Source organism: Tamandua tetradactyla, chromosome 1, assembly GCF_023851605.1.
Source record: "Tamandua tetradactyla isolate mTamTet1 chromosome 1, mTamTet1.pri, whole genome shotgun sequence".
NCBI lineage: Eukaryota > Metazoa > Chordata > Mammalia > Pilosa > Myrmecophagidae > Tamandua > Tamandua tetradactyla.
Window position 1 is genome coordinate 147,279,331 of NC_135327.1, and position 26,173 is coordinate 147,305,503.

Sequence of the window (26,173 nt, forward strand, 5' to 3'; positions counted from 1 at the left end):
CCTGGGGACATTCTCAATACAAGTGTGCTTTAGAATTCAGAAAGTTTCAGCAAGTCTTTGTGAAGCAAGGGAAAGAAATGGGGAAGACATTCTGTATTTAGTTTCAAACAGATTAAGCCACTTTACCAAGATAAGATGGGATATTTTAATGGTTCTAATGGTGCCTAACAACTAAAAGTTCACTTTAGTCACTTAACAAAAGGCTAGCCAAAAAGACGGTCAAGAAGTACATATTGAGAAAGGTGGAACTGAACCTTTTCACTTGTTGCTTTAGAAGACAGATTTTAAATCAAATACCTCTCGTGCAACACATAAAGGAGAAAGCGATGCACTGAGCCAGGAAAGCTCCCTTAGAAACCACCAGTGTGTTTCCTCAAATGTGGGAAAGTATCTGTTTCTAAGCCCCATCACTGCTCACTTTGAAGGGCACCGTGCACTTCTTCATTGTGGTCCCTTTGCTTGCCTTCATCTTCATGCATTTTACTCTTTTACTAGAAACCACCATTTATAAATAAGCTCCTACTTGCTATTTCTCTACCTCTCTAAGGTACCACAATATATTATCTACAGAAAAACCTGCTCTAACTTACTATAGATACTAGTATTTTATTGGTAGGCCTCTTTGCTTAACATCATGACAACTATTCCTGATCCCTAACAATTGAAATTCTGTATATACTTACTTTCATGTTCCTGTCTGAATGGATGAAGCTTACCATTGCCTTGCTTTACCTTACAGGTGCTCTTTATATTATGAAATATTGGTACTTGGGAGTGGGGAGTTAAGATACATCAAAGCATTACAATATAAGTTAATATTACATTAACTAAAAGAGCTTTCAAAGAAAAGAGCCATTTATACAAAATTAAAGCTCTTTTGGTATTGGACATAATTACTCAAATGATCAATTTTGATAGTCTTGTTAATTTTCAGTTTTCAAGGACTCTTCAAGCAGAACAAAACATGTGCTGTTTGATATACAAAGCAACATTCTTAGTTTCCAGGCTACTGATTTGGGGATTGCAGATGGTATTTTGAAACACCATAAGAACTAGTTAGTCATATGAAATCTGTTTCAATACAACACAATAGAAGCAAATGCAACAGAGGTATGAATCATTTCCTTTTAAATACAAAATGACATCTGAATGGATCGACTAAAGATTCTCAGGGACATACTCAGAAGATTTTACCAACACAAAATCTTGCAAACAATCTTCATTTTTCATTAAAGTCCATGAGAGTTTCTTTATATGTGAAATGAAACCGACGAGGTAGAGGACTAAGTGTCTGAACAATCATGCTCTCATAAATTCCTTAAGAGTCATTATTGGTTGAGATACAGTTCTCTGAACTGTGTTCAAGATCTCCTAGTAAGATCTTTTTCATCAAATTCAATGCTATAATTGATGGCCTTTCAGAAGCCATCACCAGCCTGGCATGGTGGGTTCTAGAGCTGATAGATCTGAATGAAATAAATGGGGTTGGGGTAGGGGGTGGGGTGGGAAGCAAGGGGAGGGAAAGGGATTTACAGATCAGAAAGCACATATCAAAGTAAAATGTAAACTTTTAAACACAGTTTTATATTATTTGACTTTCATTGTGAAAGAACAAAAATCATGTACGGCCTGTATATCCTCAAGAGATTTTTGATATGTGATTGGGTCAAAAATAACATGCTTCTTGTAAATGATTCACTATAATTTTTAATCTTTAGTGTCTTCAGAATTTTGCTCTTTACTAGTAATGGTTTACTCTGCTGTCTATTTTCTGAGCTTTAGGACTCATAATTTAGTAAAACAAAAATCCCATTACTATGAAAGGTCACAAAGGGTTGGTTTTCTTCCCTCTGTATTTGATGCACCCTCCTTGACAAGCGGTATGATTAATGTTTTGCATCTATAGTTCTGCTCCCTGTTTTTTATTTTTTAATACTCTCTGCATTAAAAAAAAGAATAAATATGGGAATCATATTACATAACCACATCATTTTATTCCATTATTTAACTATTAACTAATTTAAACATTTTAAGGAGACAAATTCCTACCTCTGGAGAAGGGGTTCTTATCCGGAAAAGCTGTTCTTCTGTCTAATTCTTTAAACCAAAGGTCTTCTCAGCATTGATCTATGAGTGAAGAGTGGGGGGGGGGGGGGGGAGGGATGTTAACAAGACAATCGTCATCGTCAATCACAGCAGAGTCAATACATTAACTCTGACTGACTCCCTGATGGGAAACACAATTACAGAGGGAGCTCTGCAAGAAAGACAAATTATGAATAGATTTGCCAAAACATATCTCGCTGTCTTCAATCAAAATTGACAGCACAGAGGTAACTGGGGCTCATGGACATTCCTTTTATGGCTCCCAGCATAAAGAGTCATGTCTGATTCTGTTTTCAGTTTAGGGAAATAGCAGATTATGTTTTTTTAGTGAATATATCCAGTGTGGCTAAAATGCTTCCTTGCTATGGTTTTAAAATTTTCTTTATTTACATTTTTTTATTTAGCAGCACAGGAATTCTTTTGACAGTATTTGAAAGACCCCTTGTTTTCATTGAGGACCCTGAAAAGATCATGGGAGGAGCCAAGATCTGAGGAGAGAGCCTGACCTGGGCTATGACAGAGGATCAGCTATCCACCACTCCAGAGCTCTACAGTCTCCAACCCTCTCTCCTCAGCCTCAATGTTCCTTTGCAAATATTCCAGCTGAGAATTTAGCCAGAAAAAAACAGCATGGATAGGAAGTAGAATAATCACAGCTGAGCACATTAAGTTTCATTCTTAGACAACCAATTCAGTAACACCCAGGGTTTTCTGAACGGAGGATTTGTGATTTTGGGACTTTAGATTTTTGGAAACAGAAGTCGTACTATGAACCTCTGAGAAATCTTTCAGAAAGAAAAACAACTGTCAATTTAGGAAGTTAGCTACTGCCTAATATCAGAACAACTATGAGATGCAAAATTATTACTAAAATAAAAAGATGTAATAATACCAGATGTGTTTGTTTATGCATGTGCTATAAAATATTTTCAGTGTTAAACTGAAAATATTTTATTTTAATTACATATACAGCCTGTGCTAATAGATTTTTATTGCATTTGATGCAATAGCATTTTATCTGGAAAAAATATTAATGTTGTTGAGGTTAGTGATTCTTCTTTGGAATTGAAGTCAACTTTATGGTAATAAAAATTTCTTTTCCTTGTCATTTAATACCTACTTCCAAAAAAATCTCTAGAGATGTATAGGAGAGAGTTTACAAGAATTTTAAGTTATATCTGCAATAACAATCGAAACTGAGCATTTAATGTGTACATGTCAACACAATGAATAAATATCAATAAGGAAAACAGAATAAAACATAAGTAAGACATATTTCCTACCATAAAGGATCTTAGTCCACACTGATAGGAAAAACAGCCAAAACTACCACTCACTACCATTGAATGCAGTATTATAGAGTATTGGGAGATGAGAGGGAATAACAATTAATTTTACAAAGAGGGCAACAAGGAAGGCCTCTCACAGGGAATAATACTGTAACTGAACCTTAAAGATGGATAGGAAGGGCATTCCAGGTAAAGGGCAGGGCACAAGCAAAGGAATGGCAATGGCAAAATGTGGAGGATGACCAGATAACAGCAAGTGAGCAATGAAACCACAGGCATGGGGGATAAAAGAGAGTGGAGATATGGAAGAGGGGAGGCTACCAAGGTCATTTTGAACCAGAATAGGAAGGGCCTTGAATACCAAGTCTGGATTTGAACTTGAGAGCAACAGGAACCCCACAAAAGGTTTTTAGGCAAGAGGAAAGAAAACTCACTAGTGTGGGTGACTGAGTGAGGAAGGGTAGAAATTGGAAAGAGACACTTTTTAGGGGGTGTTTCAGTAACCAAAATACAAGATTCTTGGCTGCTAAGGTAACCTCTGCCTCCTGCCTAAGCCCACTCCCAGTGGGTCCACATTTGACTCTTCCTCAGATGAATCAGAATACACAGAAGGGAATAATATAAGGTTAAGGGACATTGACTAGACTGTAACACCTGACATTACTTCATATCTTTTTTTCAATGGAACAATTCTGTGGTTGTTAGTTGTCCTACTATGTGACTGCAGCTTTAGGGGTGGAACTTGATACCATAAGCACGTGGTATAGCCATCTCTCATCTCTCTTTCCATCTTCTGACTCTCTCTCCCCAGGGCAGCTCGACTCTGTGCTTCTAGTCTTGCCCAGGACCTGAGGCAGTTGGGTTAGCCCCATGCAGTAGTATAGTACTTGAAGCTAGGTAAAACCCTCTCTCAGGGTCCTTTTACTCCATTATTGGATCCATGACTTGGACCTTTCTCATCACATTGCAGTGTCCAACAATAGTAACTCCTTTGCCTCCAGGCCATTCAAACTGACCCCAGTTAGAGAAAGGAGCCTAGTATCTGATCCAGCCTAGTATACTAGAGAGTGCTCCATCAGGAGCAAAGCCTTGACTGATAATACATTTTTATCTTATCTTGCTTTACCAATGTTGCTATTAAACTTATCTCCTTTGGGAACCTCACAGGTAGAGCAGAATTCTTGGATCCACTGGCCAAAATATACCACAGCCCTTCGTCTTCAAATAATTACTGTATGGCCAACATGGAACTCAAACGGATCACCCATTCCTTCTTCCTTAAAGCTGCTTCTAAAGCCAACCACAGAAACTGAATGAGTGCTTTAGTTTTGCTGGCCCAAACTCTTTAAGGGTGTCTTTATCCCAACTATCATGGCACCCTTTTCTTAGTATTCTTGGTGTCTGAAGTATCGACGACACTACATTGCTGTGGAGGTGGAAGCTATTGCTGAAAATTTGTATTGCAGAAGACTAGAGGCTACAGCTAAGTATCAGGGAATTAATCAGAGGCAATTGTAACTTTTACTTGGAGGAGGTAAGAGAACGAATATTTAATGAGCTTTTGCTATGTCCCAGGATCTGTACTATATAAACGCATATATATGCACATGTATATAATCACAGGTGCTATGCAAATTTAATGAGATAACGATTATTACATCTTTGACACAGACAGATATCTAAGCAGAGAAAGGTTAAGCAAATGACCCCAGTCACACAGTTAGCAAATAGTAAAGCTAGAAAATAAAACACTTACGTCTGAATCCAAAGCCTGTGCTTTTTCTGTTTCACCCTATGGTTTCTCAGAGAGAGCAGGGATAAAATTTGTTGTGGTTGGTACCACTGACATTTAAAGGGAGAACAGCAGAAAAAGCAGCTGTTGGAAAGTTGCTAGATGAGAGAGAGGCATCAAGGAGGCCAAGAAGAAGAGTGTCAGGAAGGGAGGGTGATTCAGAAGGTCAAAAGCTAAGAAGGACCAATTATAGAGAACTCTGAAGCTGTCAGTGGAGAGTTCCCTGCAGCCCTGAGCTGGCATTTTCAGTACTACTGTTATCATCCATGGCCTATGGTTTAAAGCTTTCAGGGACTCCTACCACATTATCATGTCAGCATCGCCCCTGTTAAGGGTCCTCTGTATTAATAATGTATCACAAAAGGGGAATCCATGCTTTTGAACATGGATTTCAAAGGGAAGTAAAAGGAATATGGTTTTCTGATAAGTTTTAATAATTTCCATTATAATTCAATTCAGACCAAAACGCTCTGAAAAGAGCACATACATAATTTTGCATAGGTTCCCTAGCATATGGGAACACTACTTCATCCTTGCTTACATGCATTATTGATAGATCACTGCCACAATTTTAACCTCCTTGTGACGATTTGAACCCCTAAACTTTTACAAGGACTACCAGAAGACTATGGATTAATCGTATTGCCCTGTCAGCAATTATGTCAAACATTTCTAGGGAATGAATTTTTGTTAGACTCATTACTCTTGCTTTGACAACTGTGTCAATGTACTTTCATCATGCTGAAACACATTTACGTTGGCAGAATAGGGTAATACATCATTGTTAAGGGTTACTTTTCCAATAACAAAGAATTTAATTTTTTAACCAAAACACAATCAACTTATCCCATTAAATAAAACCGGTCCTAAGTCAAAAGGTCAAGGTGAGATTGATGTGTTTTAAAAGTAGCCGTCAGAAAAGATGAATAACATCTAGGCGAAAACTGTAAGAAACCCAAAGGCCATGGTATATATAATAAACCAATTATAATAAAAGTAGTTCAATGGTACACAAGTGTAAAATTAAAAATTCAATAATTCAAAATAGTAAGTACTTACTTTGGGCGCTCATGGAAAAATAAAATAACAAACTTCCTAACTGCCCCAAAGCACAAACTATTGACTGGCATGAATTCTTTTGCAGGTTTTTGTGGTCTGGTTTGTCTTTGTGTTAAAATGAGAAACCACAACATAATACAACTGAAAATCTGCTATTGTACACACTATTAGGTCAAAAGTATATGCAAGAAAAGAGGTTCAAAATCTAATTTAGTTTATGCATTCTGGCACAACTGTAAAGATATTCAAAACATTTCACTTTGATTTCTGAGGTAGATTGAGTCATGTCCCCCACAAAGATGCACTGAAGTCCCAATCCCTGGATCTATGAGTGTGAACTCAGTTCAGATAAGATCTTTGAAGATTCTATCATGAGGTCAAACTGAACCCGAATGGGCCTTAATCAAGGTATGGCTGGAAGACTTTATAAACAAAGGCAATTTGGACATTGAAGTAGAAACCAGAGGAGGGGACAGAGGGCAGATTTCCTTGTGATGGAGGCAGAGGTGGAGTTATGGATTACCAGCAAGCCACCACCACAATACTAGAGACTTTGGAGAACTCCTGATCCTTTCAACATCTTGACTATGAATTTCTACCTCCAAAACAGTGAGACAGTGAAGCCCTGTTATTTAAGCCAACTAGTTTGTGGTATCTGTCATAGCAGCCCTAGCAAACTAAGACAGTTCCTGTGAGGCCACTGTCTAAAAAACTGGCCCTATAGACAATACAGCAAAAGGTAGATTACATCAAAACATCAAGCATTGGACCCCTTGAGCCAATCCCATTTTCAAAAGTGCCAATTTTCTCTGTGTTTATACTATTTAAAAATTAATATATTTGAGAAATACTTCTAAAACATCAATTCAGAAAACTTTATCATTTGAAAAGAATTATATATATGTACTACTATATTTACAGAGCATGAAAAATTGCTCTGCTCTTTTACCACTACAAAATAATAGTAATTTACAAACTTCTTATTTTCAATCTTTGGCCTTAACAAATCTTTATCAGAAGCAAAATCACAGACTAGGCCAAAAACACTTCTTTTTTTCTTAACTTCCTGCCTTTGACATAATCCTTGGACTGAATCTGGGCTCCATTCATAATCATTAACTGGATAAAAAAAGGGATAAATAAACAGCCCTGTTGAAATTGGCATTTATCTTTGGTTCCTTTGGGGTATGCCTATCATCCAAAAGCCTCATTCAGTTTGGCATGGCAAAAAGCCAAAATCATCTTGGAACCTAGTTCTCCCCATTACAGCAGCCTATGAAACAAAACGTATTTCAAAAAGCAGAGTATGACCTGAAATAACAAAGTAGGTTCTCTTATTAGTCCCTCAACCAGAGAGCATCAGGAGGGGAGCCACCTCGACCAAAAATTGGCTGGCTGGGGTCCAGGAGACACAGGGCCCTGGCTTTCAGCACCTAGTTTAACACCAAGTTCAGAATACTCTCCAAGACTGGCAAACTTTTTAGGACTTGGGATCAATTCCATAATATACACCTCTTAAAAGTCAGAGTTGAAACAAACAACAAAATAAAAGTCAAGGTGGGAGCAAGGCAGGGATCCACTGTGATGGAAAACTTGCTGTGAGCATGCTTCCCTTTCGAAGACATGAAACCACTGGTCTCTTAATAAAAAAAAATTAAACAGACTGAAGGCTTGTCTTTCTAGAAGATTTGGATTGCATCAAGTGACACCATTATTTGCTACCTTGTCGATGGATGTAAACATGCAATTGTAAGCAAATTACAATGATCTATGGCATATTGGATATATACCATCTTACTTCTCCGTGCATTAGCAATCGTTTTGTCGTATACATCATTACTGTAACATTTCATGGTACATAGTAATGGTATGTTTCATGCTTTTATAAGAGGAAATAATACAATTGCAAAAACTTGGAAATTCAGTGTGTCAGCAATGGCTAGTTGTCCACCACAGTCCTGCCCCTTCTGTCCTGAGTGGCTCTGGGGAAGAGGCTTCTGTCTGAGGTCTACATTTCTAGGTCTCTTTGTTTCTAGGTGGGGCCATAAGATGAAAGGGAGGCAATATATATCACTTAATTACCCAGATGCTTAAAAACCAAGTGTGTGTTTTCCATCCTCTCTTCTCTCTTCATGACTGGCTGGATGTTGGGGCCACACAGCATGGCTTGAAGGCCACACAGCATGGCCTCGGTCAGCATGTGTTCCCAAAGGTGAAGAGCAGGAATCTGTCCTGCCACACTCCTGGCCCAAATCACCTGCACTGAACTGTTACGTTAGCTGGAAAGAAACTTTAATTGTGTGAGTTTCTAAAATATTGGCATTTGTTACTATTAAAATTCATGGTTATTACAACAGCTAGGTTTATCCTATCTTATGGCATCAGCATGTAGTGAACATAATAGAAACTTTAAGTTAAATCTAGTCCCCATTGGTCTTTTTTCTCCCTATAATGCAAAAGGAACGGATTTAATTTTAAAACATTAGTGTATTCATTTCTCTCTAACCCTCTGGATCAAGAAGGTTTTCTCAATCCCTTGATGCCAGGTCCCAGCTCATCCTGGGATTTCTGTCCCACATTTACAGGGAGATTTATACCCTAGTAGTCATGTCCCATGTAGTGGAGAGGGCAGTGAGTTTACTTGCTGTGCCGACTTAGAGAGAGAGTCTTGCTTTCACATTTTTGTGAAAATCTTGTGTCTGATGCTCCTTTTATCTCGGATATGAACAGATGAGTAAAAAGTATGGATAAAACATGAATAAGCAAATATCAGGGGGGATAAAGATTAAAATAAATTGAGTAGATTGAAATACTAGTGGTCAATGAGAAAGAAGGGTTAGGGGTATGGTATGCATGAGTTTTTTCTTTTTTCTTGTTTCTTTCTTTTGCTGGAGTGATATAAAGGTTCAAAAAAATGATCATGGTGGTGAATACACAACTATGTAATGATTTTGTGAGCCACTGATTGTACACCATGTATGGAATGTTTGTATGTCAAGAATGTTTGTATGTTAAGTTTTTACAATAAAAATATTTTTAAAAAAACATAAAAAAGTTAGTGTATTCAGAGCATAGAATAACCATCATTAAAGAATATTAAATATGTCCTATTAGAAAAAATTAAAGTAATAGTGTTTTCATTGCTTACAGAAGAAAAAAGCTTAAAAGAGGCTAAACTATCAACGAATATATGAAGGTCCTAAAACTATTATATAGCAGATAGTGAAACTATATTTCAACTTCACTAAATAGAAAACAAATATAAAAGGATTTATGTGATGGTATATAAAATAACACTGTACTTAAGACTCAACAGGGATGATTAAGAATATAAACCTGGGCAGGCAACAGTGGCTCAGCAGGCAAGAGTTCTCACCTGCCATGCTGGAGACCTGGGTTCAATTCCCAGTGCCTGCCCATGCAAAAAAAAAAAAAAGAATATAAACTCCCAGAGAATTTGATTGAGCAGGTATAGGCAGGCCCTGGAAATCCAATTTTCTAACAGGCAACTCCAGAGGATTCTGCTGCAGCTGGTCATGGGCCACACAATGAACAACATGGTTAAAGAATCTCCCCATAATGATGATGTTTAAACAGTGAACTAAGCTCCTCTGCAAGGGTGTCAAATGTTCTTCCTGGAAGAAAGTAAAATTAGAATAGTGTCACAGTTTTCCAGGCTGCTTGGACAGATACCACACAATGGGTTGGCTTCAACAATGAGATTTTATTGGCTCATGGTTTTGAGGCTTGGAGAAGTCCAAAACTGAGGTATCAGCAAGGCAATGCTTTCTCCCCAAAGCCTATACCACTCTCGTGCTGGCTGCTGGCAGTCCCTGGTTTTCTCTGGATTGTATCCCTGCCTTGTTCTCTCCTTTCTCTCCTGGGTTCTGTTGACTTCCGATTTCCAACTCCTCCCTGCGGCTTACTCTAACCATGTATGAATTTCTTCCACCTATAAAGGTCTTCAGTAATCTGCATTAATCTCACCCTCTTTCAGTTGGTCCACACCTTAACTAAATAACATCTTCAAGAGATCCTATTTACAATGGGTTCATACCCACAGAAATGTGGATTAAGTTTAAGAACATGTCTATGTTGCTGAACATAATTCAACTTACTACAGATAGTTCCTCATTGACAGGATGGAAAACATACTCTGTCTACAAACATCACTGAGCCCTAGAATTTAGTTAAGTAAGATGTGATCCCAATCCTTAAGCAGCTCAAAGTCCTGGGGCAGGGACTACAAATGTCTATCGGTGTGTGTGTGTACATGTTTGTTTGTATGTATATGTATGTGGGGGTATGTAGAGGAGTTGGTGATGAGGAGAAGGAGGAAACAAAAATGACCTCCAGATTTGATTCCACAGAAATGAGATCTCATACACGGGAAGCAGATGTACCTCAGCATGGCCCCAGATGCTCCTGTCCTCGCCTGGATCCTTGTGCTGGAAAACAGTCTCTAGATAACACTACCACCAATCGAGATCAGAATGAAAGCTGAGGAAGGGGAGGCACCCCCCCTACTCAAGGAGCAAAAGAAACTCATATTTATTTACAGACCAGGCTTCCATGTAAAATGTTTGGAAAAAAAAGATTTTAAGTCAAATAAAAAGACGTTTTATAAAATCACTGCTATAGACTCCTTTCAACTCTGTAAGTTAATATATACAATAGGGTATGCAGGAACAGAAGTTCAATGTCAACCCTTTTCTCTCCCATCAATACTTATTATGTCCTTGGGAAGTCAGGAAAACACTAATTTATTCAGCAAACATTTAATCAGCAACGATGATCCAGGCACTATTCTCAGCACTGCAGATACAGTAGCGAACAAAGCAGAAAAAAGTCCCTGTCCTCACAGACCATTTACTTATTCATCCCCTCATACATTCATCTAATATTTATTAAATCTCTACATGTGCCAAGCTCTGTGCTGGGTGCCAGAAATACAGTGGTGAAGCAACAACAATGTAAACAGCCATGAACCAGGATCTTCCCTGCCCTCGTGAAGCTGCAAGAGAAAGGTATTGATCAAATAATCACAGAAATGAATCTAAAATAACAACTTTGAAAACCTGTTTAAGCAAAGCTGGTGGTACCCTTAGAGTGTGTGATAATGATAAGTGGCATAGTCTGAGAGTTGGTAGGTCAAGGAGGTAGGTCCTTCCTAAGGAAATGGTGACTGAGCTGGAGGCTGATGATTAGGAATGGGGAAGGGACCGTGTGGCCTGAGAGAGAAGGCAGAATGGTCCAACGAGGCCAGAGAAGCAAGCAAAGGCCTGGTCAGTCTGGGCCTTTGATATTTATCTTCAGAGCAATGGGAAGCCATCGGTGTATTTTAGGGAGACGGGATGGAAGAAGGATGATTTAAAAAATAATAATACTTAACCTAATTTAAAAACTGCCAATTAAAAATGAAGGCAAGAACTATAAGTAAATGCCTATATAGTTATAAAAATAGGTCAAAACATCAAAAACACTTTGATGTTTTTACATGAAAGGTAGTGTTTAACATATCAAAGAATTACCGTAGCTTAGATAAAAATTAATAGCACTCCAATTTTTAATTCTTTGGTGTTGATTAAAATATGTAGTCTCTCAAAGTCCTATTACATAATCGACTAATGAAGCTGAATTTGAATAAAAGTGAGTCACCTGAATCGTCAAGTCTGGCAATATTGCAATAAAGTGAAAATAATTCAATCAAAGAAATAAAATGCATTAAATTTTACAAAATGTGACTCCTTAAATGTTTTTCATTGACATATAAGGTGAAAAGGGGAAATTTAACTAAATATTATACTTAATTTGTTTAACATTTAAGAACTGGGACAAAAGAACCAAATACACACATATTTCTTCCTTTAAAAGAGGCCTGGGGGCACAAATGAAATCAGGAAAAAAGATATATGAGATGGTATAATCTAAAATATATATATATATATGATTACCAATGCTAACATATACTGTTGAACAGTAAAAAATTTCAGACTAGCATAATGCTGTGGGTTTAGCCTTTATATATATGGAAATAAGAAAAACCTCACCTTTTGTGTATAATCAGGTGGGCCACATGTTCACTATGCTAGTTTACGCAGACTAGAACTTCAATGAGCAGGTGATAGACATTACTGTGCATTTCAAATTTTTGGACAAGAATTAGAGTAGGAAATATCAAACTTTTAATTGTGTAGTGAACTAATGTGACCTCTGAATAACACAGTACAATTCCAGACTATCTTTCAAAGTTCTGAAAAGCTGTATATATTTGACCCATATAATTTGTACAAGACACCTTTTCCCTATATTGTCATTTATACCATTCAGATCTGCCAATTTGTTTTTCTGCTTAAATTAATGTAAGACTGCAATGCATTTCCAGATTTTGGTACCAAAAAAAAAAAAAAAAAAGAAGAAGAAGAATGCAACGTACACAGACAGAAGAATGCTAATAAAGATGGCTTAGCTACATTAATTATAAACTACTAAAGCATCCTTGGTTTCCTAGGTCCTGGGAACTACGGCGTACTGCAAAGAGGCCTCTATACCATAGCTTCTTGAAATTTAACCTCACAAAGTTCTTAATTTTAAAGTTTAATCTGATTTGATTTACAACATAGCACTTATATGTGCTAGCAATTTACATGTCTGTCTAATTTTAATACAATTTAAAAAATGCATGCACAAAATTCTTCTGATCTTTAAAAACAAAGTTTTAAAGACCCAATAAGTTGCCATCTTTATCAAAACGTAGTTATATTCTAGGAACAGTCATAAGTAACAAATCAAATTGTAAAGGAAGGGATAAAAATACAGTAAATCAGATTCAGAAACTGTGAAGAGGAACGTACGTATTTCCTTTTACAGGAAGTGGAAGCAAACTTTTAAAAAATTAAAAGTATAATTTGGCTGCACATTCTTTCTTTGTTGGCAGTAAACATATATTATAAAGATGAAATGAGAAAATGTTTTTGAAAAACTTCCAAATATTTGGATAAAGAATAGCTATCTTTATCTTTTTTTACTATCAGTTTTCAAAGCTAGCCAGTCATTTTTATTTCAAAATCTTCTTTAGAAGTTCTAGTTTTCGAGTCTCTTCTTGATACAGACATGAACTCACAAGTAGTCCCCTTTCTTTTAATTTTCCTCACAACTTCCTGAGTATTTGACATGCTCATTGAACTGAATTTAGGTCTTTTCACAATACTGCTCTGGAAGGAAAAAGGAACGAACCACAACAAAAGTGAAGTAAAGTGGATTCCAAGTACAGCAGCTCTGTTGCAGCTTCAATGATGTTTATTCTGTGGTTTCCGTAATATTGGTTGGCACCTATGACAACCTAATGATGATTTTGTCTTTATTTCTTAGTTGATTCTGCAAGCAATAAGTTTCAATTTTAGTTACACTGATTTTTGGAACCAAGAGGAATTTTCCAAGCATAAAAACAAAATAAAACAAAAACTAAAAAAGCAAGGGAATCCAAACAGAATTTAAATTATGGCTTAGGAGGATCCCCAGTCACACCTAAGCCTACATAATGGATTTTTCTAGAGTACTATCTGAGCAGGGTGGCCTAAACATGGTCAATATCAAAAGGGCTTTGGAGGTCTCAGATCTCTTAAATCAGTCTCCCAATTTATGATTATGAAACCCTAGAATACTATTAGTTCTGGGTCACTAAATGTGGATAAGTCTGAATATGAAGCTGTCCATTTAAAAAGATGTCATCTTTAATGCAACATGATCTATATTAAATAAACCATTATTTATAAATAAAGCAATCAAATCATGAATTCAGTAGCTTACCAGGTGACATTAAGCAAATTATTTCTTCTCTGTATACAAAATGGGGTTAATAATCCTGACCTATCTCTTAAGGTCTCTGGGGACAATTCATTTAGGAATTGTCAAAGTGCTGTATAAATGCTACTGGTGTTATGAGAGTTGGTTTCATTGTCATCAGAAGGCCACCATCATAATAAGGAATTTAAGAGGCTTAGTCAGAGGTGAAATAACAAAGCGAGGCCTATGCTAATACAAGTACCCTCTGACCTTGGATCACTGAGCTTGAAAGATCGCAGAGAGCAGAATGTGAGTGAAGTTTGCATTTTCACAGACAGTTTTTGTTAATGTATCGCCTGTTCAATTGCCTTTCTTTGAAGATCATTACTTTGGAAGCAAAACAGTCAATTTCTATTTCCACCTATATTTGTTTTTGTATTATTCTCAGTATCAACATTTAAGCATGATATTAGTGGCATCCTTTCCTTCTGAATCAACCATGCAGCACACCCAGGAAACAGGCCTGTTAATGGACACGGGCTGTGTAGACACAGCTTCTTTCATTGTAAGGTTAGTTTATTGTGAGGATTCCAGACTTTCATTACTCACAGAGAGAGTAAATTCTCTGTCCCCAACTAAATTTCCACATTTCATTCATTTATTTGACAAATAATTACTGAATACTGCCCTAAGTGTTGGCGATAATAGTCAGGAAAGCAGGCAGAAATCCCAGCTCTAATAGCACTTATAGTTTAGGTGAGTGAAGACAAACAGTAAATAAAATAAATAAGCACAAACATATAGTATGTTAGGATGGACAAAGTATGGTGAGGGCATAAGAGTGAAAAGAGGAAGAGGGGCTGTAATTTTACATGTGATAGGAAACACGTCTTGAAATGATGTGATTTGATAAAGAGTTGAGAGATGTGAGTGCAAGAACACTCACATCTCAAGAACAATTGGGAAAAGTTTTTGCTGGGTGATGTTCCTCACAAATGCAAAAGGCTTGAATTTTCCTGCGTGTCTGGGGACAGCAAGGAGTCCTGCGTGATTAAGAGGAGTATGTAAGGGGAGCATAAGCAATGACTTCAGAGATGGAATGGGGTACCAGATAATCTAGGGCTGGTACACTGTTGCAAGGACTCTAGCTTCCACTATAAGTGAAAGGGGAAATCATTGAGGGATTTTGAGCAGAGGCTGACATGATTTGATATGTATTTTAAAGGATGGAGGAGGCTGAATTGAGAATAAGCTGCAGGTGAGCAAGGCTGAGACAGGAAGACAGGTAAAAGGCCACTGAGGTAGCTCAGAGGATATGTTGGTGTTTGAACCAGAACGGTGGCAAATGGGCAGTTTCAGAGCTTTCAGTTACTAAACACATCCTTTTCTTCCTCTAGCATAGTTTCTTATTTGAATTCCTTCATTCTCTAAGGGATTTTTTTTTCTTTAAAGCCTTTCCTTCTACTCTCTACCTATCAAAAACACTACTCCTTACATGAGACTATTTTACAAATGGTCAAAAGATACTATATATGGATGAAGTCAATCAGCCTGTCACATGTTTTCCAAAAGCACAAATATTTGAGAAGATTCTACTGAAGTTCTCAGTAAAGGTACCTTGCCACTCTTCAATAGGGACTGTATGACAACATAGAAGAATAAGGAGTGACAGATTTTCTCTACAGTGCAGGGAGGAAGGATTGGCTCGGGTACGGGAGTCTGGTATAAGGCCAACAGCTTTGGTCTTCAGTAACCTCTACAAATCCACCTGCATTTTTTAATTAATGAAGCCCCCACTGCTAGTACACAAAATCATTTTAAAGCAAATGAAGTATTCTGTTTCCTCATGCTCTTGTGTTCAAATTAATCAAAGAAATACCCATCACCTTTTAACTCTCACGTGTGTAAAATTTAGTATTTTTAAATCTTAACTGGGGCCCATATAATCAAACACAGATTATGTACCAGGTGAGCTCTGATGAGGCCCTGACTGGCAAGAAACAACAAGAGCAAACACTCCCTTCAAAGAATAGAAAGGATGGGACTATATTCCAGCACAAGGCCATGATCCCTAGGTAGTGGGTGGCAAGACAACTATCCAAAAGTAAGATTCCATAAAATAGCCTTCGTGGGAAAAAAGAGAGAATTAGTTTTTACAACCAACCTAGAAGAAAAGTTCTTGGCAGCTTCAGGGCCAAAGGTGAAGGAAGGCTGCATAACCTTGGTGACCAAGGTGTCTTCTCCAGGAGGTGGAATGACTCTCACTCTTTATCTGGGTCTCAGTTTCCTCAGAATAATTAAGAATGAGAATTTCCATTTTATAAATGAAGTGATATATGACCTTTACTAATAGATTATTTCTTTAAATTATCTCTCCTTCCTTCATCATGGGAGACTTAATAGAAATAAATATGCCTTGACATGTAGAAAAAAAAATTTTTTCCCCTGAGTTTGGATTTCTAACTCAGGGCTCCAATTCCTCCAGTTATCTGCATTGCCCGCTCCCTCATCTCCTGTAGGGCTTTACTAGAATGTCATCTTCTCAGTGAGGCCCTGACACCCACACCCAAGTTTCTCTTTCCCTTCCCCATTTGTTTTTCCTCCTTAGCCTTATTACCACAGAGATTTTGCTATTTGGTTCATGCTATATCCAAAGGCATAGAACTATGCCTAACACATACAGCACATCAATAAATACTTCTTGAATGAGTGAATTAGTTCCACAAAGTGATCAGATACCAATGTTAACTTGAAATGTCATATTTAAAGGTCAATTTTGTCTAGTACATGCCTAGACAGTATTTCTGGAAGGGTACATATAAACTGATGTCAATGTCTGCCTTGAAGGAAAAAGACTTGAGGGGAGAATTTCATATATAATTCTACAGTACTAATAATATCTTTAATTCATTGAGATTTTTAAAGTATCTCACAGAGATGTTCAGGTGGTATAAATTTTGAGCTATTTAAAATTCTTTTTATATTATTTAATAGCAAAAAAACTAAAAAATGTTCATTAAAAAGTGGTTAGCTACATATATGTGTAAAATTCTACAAAGACAATATATGTATAGTTTCCTATTATATGCATTGATTTTATATCAATATAAAAACATATATCTCATAACTATTCAATTTTTAAAAAACTTTTTACTTAGAAAAATACTTTCAAACTTACAGGACAGTTACAAAAATAATACACCCCCATAGAGAAAACTCCAACATACCCATACCTCTCCCCTGATACCCAGATACCACATTTGTCAATCTCTCTCTGTATATATATATATATATTTTGAAAATTTGAGTGTAGGCTTGAGTGTAGGCTGTATACATCACGCTCCTTGAATACTTAATACTGCCATGTACACTTCTTAAGAGCAAGGATATTCACTTATGTAACCACCCTAAGAGTAGTTATCAGGTTCAAGAAATTTAATATTAATATAAAGTTTACAGTCTACATTCCAATATTTTTTATATGTTCAAGTGATGTCCCTTTGAGTCTTTTTTCCTCCCTTGCTAGATCTCACTCATGATAATGTATTACATTTAATTGTCATTGACTCCTTAGTTACCCTTGTGTTTTTTTTAACTGTAGGAACACATATATAACATAAAATTTACAATTTCAACCGCTCCCAAGCATGTCATTCATAGCGATTAATTATATTCACAACATTGCAGTACAGTCACTACCTTTCATTAATAAAACTTTCTTATCTCCCCAAACAAAAACCCAACATACAATATGCATTAATTCTCCATTCCCCCTGTTCCCTGGCAACCTGTACTCTAATTTCTGTCTCTATGAATTTACATATTCTCTGATATTTTCTTTATAGTTAACATGGGGCTTAAATTTAATATTCCAAATCTATAACAATCATATTTGATATCAAGTTGGCTTCAATAATATACACAAGTTATGCTCCTATACTCTTACCTTTGTGTTGTTTTGTCATAAATTACATGCTTATATATTTTTAAGTCCCAAACCACTCATCTCTCATTACATTTTATGAATTTGCCTTTTAGATTCTATAGGAAGCAAAAAGTGAAGTTAGAAAGCAAAACACAATTTTGCTTTTTTGTGTACTGGCATTTATATTTACCCATGTCATCATTTACACCAAAGATATTTATTTCTTCACGGGCATCTATCAGTTGTTTATTTTCCTTTCCTTTCAACCTGAAGAACTCTCTTTAGCACGTCTGGCAGGGCCCATCTAGTAGGGAACGAACTTCCTCAGTTTTTGTTTATCTGAGAACGTATTACTCTCTTCCACATTTCTGAAAGACAATTTCGCTGGATATAGAATACTTGGTTGACAATTTTTTGCTTTTGGTGCTTTAAATAAAAAGTCATCCCCCTGCCTTTTTACCTCCACTATTTCTGGTGAGAAATAGGCACTTCATTTTATTGAGTTTACCTTGTATGTGCTATGTTGTTTCTTTCTTGTGGTTTTCAGGATTCTCTTTCTTTTGCATTTGACAATTGATTATGATATCTGTGGTATGAATCTATTTTGGTTTATCCTACTGGGAGTTTGTTGAGCATCTTGGATGTGTACATTCATGTCTTTCATTACATTTGTGAACTTTTCAGGCATTATTTCTTTGAATTAGCTCTCTGCTCCTTTCTCTCTTTCTTCTCCTTTTGGATGCCCTACAATGCATATATTTGATGGTATGCCACAGATTTCTCTGTTCACTTTTCTTCATACTTCTTTCTGTTCCTCAGACTGAATGACTTCAAGTGTCCCATTTTCCAGTTGGCTGATTCTTTCTTCTGCCAGTTCCAATCTTCTGTTGAACCACTCTAGGAGATTTTAAATCTCCGTTACTATGGTCTTCATCTGTGTTTAGTTTCTTTACATAATTGTCATTTCTCTATAGGTATTCTCTCAGTGTATATCTCTCTCCTTTATTTCTTTGTCCATGTTTCCCCTTAGCTCTTTGAACATATTTAGGACAATTTTTAAAAATATTCTTTGGTATGTTCCAAGTCTCTTTCTCCTAATGATAGTTTCTTTTTTTTTTTCTGTTCAGATGCTTCTATTGAAATCTAATTCAAATTGTCAAAGCTACAAAAAAGGGGAAGACATCCGTATTATTTTTGCTAAGGTGCAACATCTTAAAACAAAATACTGCTTTTACCAGGAAGGAGATCCTTTATACACATTTATGATTACATTCATTGGCACAATAAAAATTACACCTTGATAAATAGCCACAACAAAAGTAATTTGTACAACATAAAACAATTTCAAGTCTACAGATACAGTTACTTGTGAGTTTACACGTGCATTCACAACAAACAACAACAAAAAACATAGGAATGCTCTTTCATTTGATTAAAAAAAAACCCAGACTGTTTAGGTCCAAAACGAAATTTTATTTTTAATAAGTAACAGCATGTTAAAAGCTGTGAGCACTATGCCAGTGTTTGTTCTACTTTGATTTTTATGAGACTTGTATGGAGAGAGGACTAGGATCTGGTCTCTTCCATGATTTTTTAGGGGATCTACACTGTTATCGCCTAGACCATTTACAGCAATCTTTTGGCCTTTTGGCTAACATCTCTAGGAGAATTTTTGTGAGATGACCTGGACAGAAAGTTCTCTTTATAAGATATTTCTGAATGCTCTGATCATTCTGATTTTGGCAATGGGGATTTCCTTTATCTACCACTGCTACCGAGAGATGGAATGGGGGATATACTGTGCTGTCTTGAGCACACTCATCTTTTTCTTCTTGTCTTTGGACTGAGATTCCAATTTTTATTTATCCTTCTGGTCTCTTTCTCATTTCAATTTTTTATATTTCTCTCATTGAAGAAGTTTATCTCTGTAGTGCTCTACTTGTTCTTCAAAGCTTTGGCCTAGTTTTTTAGGTCTGTTTCAGATTACAATTCATCCTGAAACTTCATAGCTTTGACTCAATTTCATGAAGTTTAGCTTGTTTTCCTCATTCATTTCAGAGTACTTTGTCTCAGTCATTTCTTCTTTGATTGGATTAGAGTACAGATGATGTTCTTCAGATTTGGAACTGGTGCCAATTTAAAAGTATTATATACCCCAGAAAAGCAATGTTTTAAATCTTGATTCAATCTTGGGGGGGAGGGGTAGCCATTTCTTTTAATCCTAATCCAATATCGCAGAGCAGAAACTTTTGATTAGATTATCTACACAAAGGTATGGTTCCACCCATTCCGGTTGATTAGTTTACTGGAATCCTTTAAAAGAGGAAACATTTTGGAGAGAGTCAGAAATGACAGAAGACTCAGAGCCAACAAAGAGAGAAAATGTAGACGCTTGGAGAACAGTGGCTTCAGAGAACAGACACAGGGATGTTTGGAGATGCTTGGGGCCCAGCAGACATCACCATGAATGTTAAGCAAGCAGAGCCTGCAGAGAGCTGAGGGAAGCCAAGAGATGAAAAGCAACCTCAGAAAAGCAAAGTGAGGAGCCCCCACAGGCACAGAGGCTGAAAACAATGAATCCCAGGAGCAAAGGACCAACAGATGCCAGCCATGCAACTTCGCAGCTGACATAGGCAGGGCCTTCCTTGAACTAAGGTATCTTGCACTGGATGCCTTAGTTTGGACACTTTTAAAGGCTTAGAATTATAAATTTGTAACTTATTAAATCCCCCTTTTAAAAGCCGTTCCATTTCTGGTATATTGTATTCCAGTAGATTACAAACTAATACAGAAATCTAAGTGTCTTCTTCATCTTCATTTTCTTCTTCTTGGTTTTGATTTTCTTCTTCAGATTCTTCATTTCAGTCAAATAATTCTCATTTAGAAATTGTTATAGCCACTGCTTCCATTTCAGATTCACCTACAGTTTCCCATTTTGATGGGGCAACTTTAAATATATGTCCATTCTACTTTGAGTCTTCAGTGGCATCTAAAGGTACTCTATCAATACCATTATGAAGGTTCTTTACAGGGACTCCATCCCTGTATCAGTGGGCATAGCATCAGTTGGAATTGCATCCCCATCTTCATGGGCTGCCCCAGCAACCTCTTCCTCGATGGGAGCACCATTGATATCATCTGGTACATCTTCTGTTTCCTTTTCTTCAATCTTCCCATACTCTGAAGCAGGTCATTAACTTTTGCTTAAAGTTTTCAGAACATAAATGCTCTTGAACAGCACAATAGGTAAGACTGAGATCTGAAAATACTTGGCATAACTTAGCATGAAACATTTTTCTATAATATGAGGCATTGGCAACTTTGGCTGAAAAGCTGTACAGAGCATCAGAAACCAAACATAATCTGAATATCTTTTTAGAAATGGGCGTCTTTAAGATGGACAATGAATAGGTAATACAATCCAGTGTGTCTTCAGCAGATTCAGCATTATTAAGATAGAGAACTATTGCATTTCCAGTGTGTTTTTCCTGGGAGATAATACCTGTAAGAGTTCTTCTAATTGGCCCAGCTGTTTTTCCTTAAGTTCTCTTTTTACCAAGCTCCTCTACAAAAGCTTCTGTTTCTTGCTTTTCTGACATGCCAGGAAAAACACATTGGAGATGCAATGGTTTTCTATTTTAATAATGCTGAATCTGCTGAAGAAATAGTGGATTGTATTACCTAGTCATTGTTCACCTTAAAGACACCAATTTCTAAAAAGATTTAGTGGTGGTGGCCTCCAACAGGATTCATTTTTGAACACATGAAAATCTTCAGTCTACCACTTAGTTGGAAAATCTCCCTAAAGAAAGGAATAAAATGTCCACTTATAGTAAATATGGGCTGGTGCCTGCTTTTCAAATAAGAACTTGAATGTAGGATCACTGATTTCTCTGTTCATAAACAGCTTCATACATTGGCTCTTCATGTACAATAAACTCTGTCATTCAATGTATCAGAGTGAACAAATTCCTTTCTGTTGGAATAATAACTTTGACTGTGGCTTGCAACATAGTCTTCTTAAAATCCTCCTTGTTTTCAGGTGGTGGTAACATGGCAGCTTGGGGGTTCTTTAGTGGCTTTATAGGCTGCACATTAAAAGGCAGTTCTAATGGAGGTGGGGGAAGCATATGTTCCATCATAAAAGGCAGAGTGTATATTGGATATGGAGGAATAGGTTCAGCTTTACCCCAATCTAATTTCATTCCAAAACACATAATCATCTTTCCATTCAAATTTTTAAAAGCACTATCAGTATTTCTCCTATTGAGAAAAAAAAGCCACAATTTCTATCTCTTCATAAGTTCTAAACTACATAATTTTGACACTAGCTAATGGTCCAAATCTTCCAAATTCTTGGGAAGAATGATATCTTGGGATATCATATCTTTATTCATCTGTGGATTAATATTTCCAAGGTATAAATTAGTAGTTCTTGGATATCCTACACCATGTAAGCCAGATACATAACCATCAAGAATACTGGGTGATATATTTCTCCTTAAAAGTACTTTCATAGAATGATACTGATCATTAGAATCTGACTTTGGCAGCTTACATTGCTTTAACCAACCTTTTGTTTTATGTCTATCATCACACTCTGAATTTGTTTTAATTCTTCTTTGAAGAGATCCAAATTGCTTTTTTTTTTTTTTTCTTTTCTTTCCCCCTTTTCTTCAAGGTTTTTCTGGTTTCTTCCACATGAAGAGATGGTGGACTTTCCTCATTGGAGGATTTTCTTACCTGCAAATATTGACAATGGCTTACAGATACTTTTTTCCCTCATGTTTCATGTTCCTCTTTAGCTGCATTGACAATACCTCCTCATGCGAATGTTTTACTTTATTAGCATCATTTCCTTCAAAAACAGCAAGAAATTCCTCATAGATCTCAGCAGCTGCCATTTCATCCTCCTTCTTCTTTAATTCTTCTTTAAAGAATAATTCTTTCTTTAAAGTTCCTTTAGCTGTACTCATTTTCCTGCTTTGTCTTGTAGAAGAGATTTTGAGAGATTCTGATAGGAAGAATTATAAAGGCTTTCACAGACACTTCCTTTACTTTTGGGGGGGGGGGCTGGGGTGCATGGTCTGGGAATCAAACCCAGGTCTCCCACATGAAAGGAGAGCATTCTACCACTGAACCACCCATGCACCCACTTTCATTCCTAAATGATATTTTCTTGGTCTCTAAGATCATGTCTGACTTGGTATATCACCATATGAGGATCCAGATGCATCCATATGTGCATCTGAAGATCCATATGAATGAACATCTGATGATTTGGTTTTTGAACTGGCTTTCTGAGAGCCACCTGGCATTTTGTCCATCGTCTTGAGCTTTACCCGTCCTTCAGGGGCATCAATGATTTCTAAGCTTTAATGTTCTCCTTTGCCTGTACCATCATTTCCTGTTTCTTTGTATGCTTTATTATCTTTTGTTGAAACCTGGATATTGTGATATTTTAGTCTGTTATAACTGGAATCTAGACTGAGGCATTTGTTCCTTATGCTTGAATGTAGTTAGAATTATGAAAGAGCTTTCCTTCAATGCTAGGAATGAAAAAGAAAGAAAGAAAAAGGAGAAGGAAGAGGAGGAGGAGAAAGGAATAAAGAAAATACCTTTCCCAGTCTTTGCAGATTGACTAGTGCAAGTACTGTCCTTCAGAACTTATCCATATAATGAGTTTAGAGACCAAACTCAGGGACTTCAGACCAAAGCATAGGGACTGCCTTGATTTTTTCTACACAGGTAACTTCCCTTAGGCGTATGTGTGTGGCTTTAGGAATTCCCCTAATTACACTGATCCAAATGTCCCCATTTCCTTAGGGAAGAATTTCCTCACAGTCCGAGGCACTGCACTGTATTTCCTATAGCCAGCAGTTCCTTGCCCCAGGCAGCCACTTTACTACCTTCTATACACAGGGCAAATTCCACAGAGCTTCCTTCAATACACAGGACAAATTCTGGGACAGTGAGTTCTCAGGCCACCAGCACACAGAATGGGCCAGACATGCTCCCAGTATGTGTACAAGGGTTACTCTGCTCCCTCTGGAACTGGGACCAGGGATCTGTACTGGGAAAGCCAGGTAGTGCTGTCTCAAGCCACTGAGAGGTAGGAGAGGACCAGCCAGAGCTCCATGAGATCTGTTCCTTGATTCTGCATTCACCCTGTTACTGCAGTCTTTTTAACTGTTTTCTGGAGCTTTGAGAAAGATGTTTCTTCCAGTTCTTTCTGGTTGTTCAAAGTTTCTATGGGGGACAAAGCCCTGAAGTTTATCACTCTGCCATCATGAGCCACACTATTCTGCTTTTGAGCGTTTAAAGATCTCAGACATCGCAGGGTCAACAGAACTGGCCTGAGTAGTTGGTACCAAAGGCCACTCTAGCTAATGAAGACTCTCCAATAATCAGAACACTTAGAACAGTGGAAAAGGAACCAGGTAACAGCATATTATTACAATCTTATTTATCCTAGTGACATAGTAGCAAGTATTTTATTTGGTACTAAAACTTAAAAATAACTTCAGTCTTCCTTAGAATTTCAGAGCAAGGCTAAATATTGTGCAGTATAGTATCCATAATGTGATTTCCTGGGAAAAACGTGAAGAAACCATGAAGACCAGAGTATAATCAGGAGAGTCAAAGAGAAGTGGGTTGACAAAGTAGTAGAATTAAACTCTAAGAGCAGTTATTTAAAGAGTTAAAAAAAAAAAAAAAGGAACTAAAAAGAATGTCTACATGGCAAGGGAGTATAACTTCTTAGTAGCAGAAATGAATATTATACTCAGTGTGAGACCTAGGCCATTGGTATTATATAGTGAAGATTTGTAAATTTGCTAGATTACTTTGTGTAAATGAAATAAAAACACCAAGATTGGGAAAAGTGCCCTAGATTCCTCTTTGTAGTTAACAGTGGCCTATGGTGACTAGGCACAACTAATTTCTCAAGAGAACCCAGGGACAAATGAAGCAGCACTGAAAGGATGGGGAATTTGTTCTAAAGGAGGGGGAAGGAGAAAAGCATGACCTGCATGAATCACGCCACCTTCATTCCTCATTTTAACAGCACTCAGTTATTTGGGTATCTTTCATTCCTTCTCTCTCACTCTCTCTATTATTCTCCTTTCCAACCAAATGAACTTCAATTTTATTTTTAATCTACCTAACAACAGCTGTTGCCAGATCGGTCCTATTAAAGGGCTTAGTACAAATAGTCTGATCATTAAAGCAAACACAGAATACATGGAGCCAGCACAGTGTTTGGAAAGGACCTGGTCCCAAAGCCTGGGTCGACATTAGCTCTGTGTGTTCCTAGCTCGAAAGCTTTGGGCATGCCATTCATTCTCACTGAATCTTACTTTTCTTGTCCTTAAAATGGGGATACTGGGACCTGCTGTATCAACAGAGATCAAACTAAGAGGATCAAACTAGATCATGCAAACCGGAAAGCACTAAAAACAAATACGTTATTTTTAATGGTGGTTTTCATGCTATTTTGTTAACTGTCCTTGAAAAATCTGAACAGAAAGGGAAACACTAGGAAAACAGCAGAGTGTCTTTCAATACACTTGCTTCATATCCAGCTGTAATGAAAGTTAGATAATGTGTATTTTCAGGACTGTCTTCAAGAATGCAAAACTTTTATTTCAACAGGGTAGCTTTAATGTAATCATAGATTGAGCCACATCAGGTTTCATAACATGAGGTCAAAAAACTGAGACTGAATATATTCATTAAAGATATTTCACAAGCTAAAGCCAACAAATCCAATTATGGTATTTAAAAACTGTGTCACTAATCTAGCTTTTTTCAACCTCTTGATCACTAAACTTTATGGACTACAAAAGAATTAATACAGAAAAGTTGGGGGAGGAAAGGGTTGAAGTTAGTACAGAGAGAATGACAATAGAATACTCTTTTAATTAAGAAGGTGCATGAGAAAGGTTTATACTATACTTTGCACACAGCAAATATTACATTGCAATATACTTTTAAAACAGCAAGAATATAGCAAATAGAGGAGAATAAAGGGCTACCTAGAAAATTATTTTAAGATAATATTAAAATGGTCCATGAGGAAGGATCTACACAAAGAATGACAAATATCTCAAAATTACAATGTTAACTCATTCAATTACCATACCCTTATAGCAAATATAAACTATAAGCATTTATTTTCCTTGAAAATGTGTTCACCTTAAAAATACTTGAACTACA

At 36.9% G+C, this 26,173-nt stretch overlaps 1 protein-coding gene and 1 pseudogene across 9 annotated transcripts in view; both read right to left on the reverse strand.

Moving 5' to 3' along the window:
- Positions 1–26,173, reverse strand: part of NRCAM (neuronal cell adhesion molecule) — a 331,134-nt gene that overhangs the window by 146,707 nt on the left and 158,254 nt on the right. For 8 of the 9 annotated variants that reach the window (XM_077167345.1, XM_077167420.1, XM_077166964.1 and 5 more), the window contains exon 3: positions 2,050–2,127. The exons of the other annotated variant lie outside the window; for it this stretch is intronic. The gene's annotated coding sequence lies outside the window, so the exon portion shown is untranslated. The remainder of the gene's footprint in view (positions 1–2,049; positions 2,128–26,173) is intronic. 9 annotated transcript variants of the gene reach the window in all.
- Positions 19,583–22,004, reverse strand: LOC143681455 (U2 snRNP-associated SURP motif-containing protein pseudogene; annotated as a pseudogene).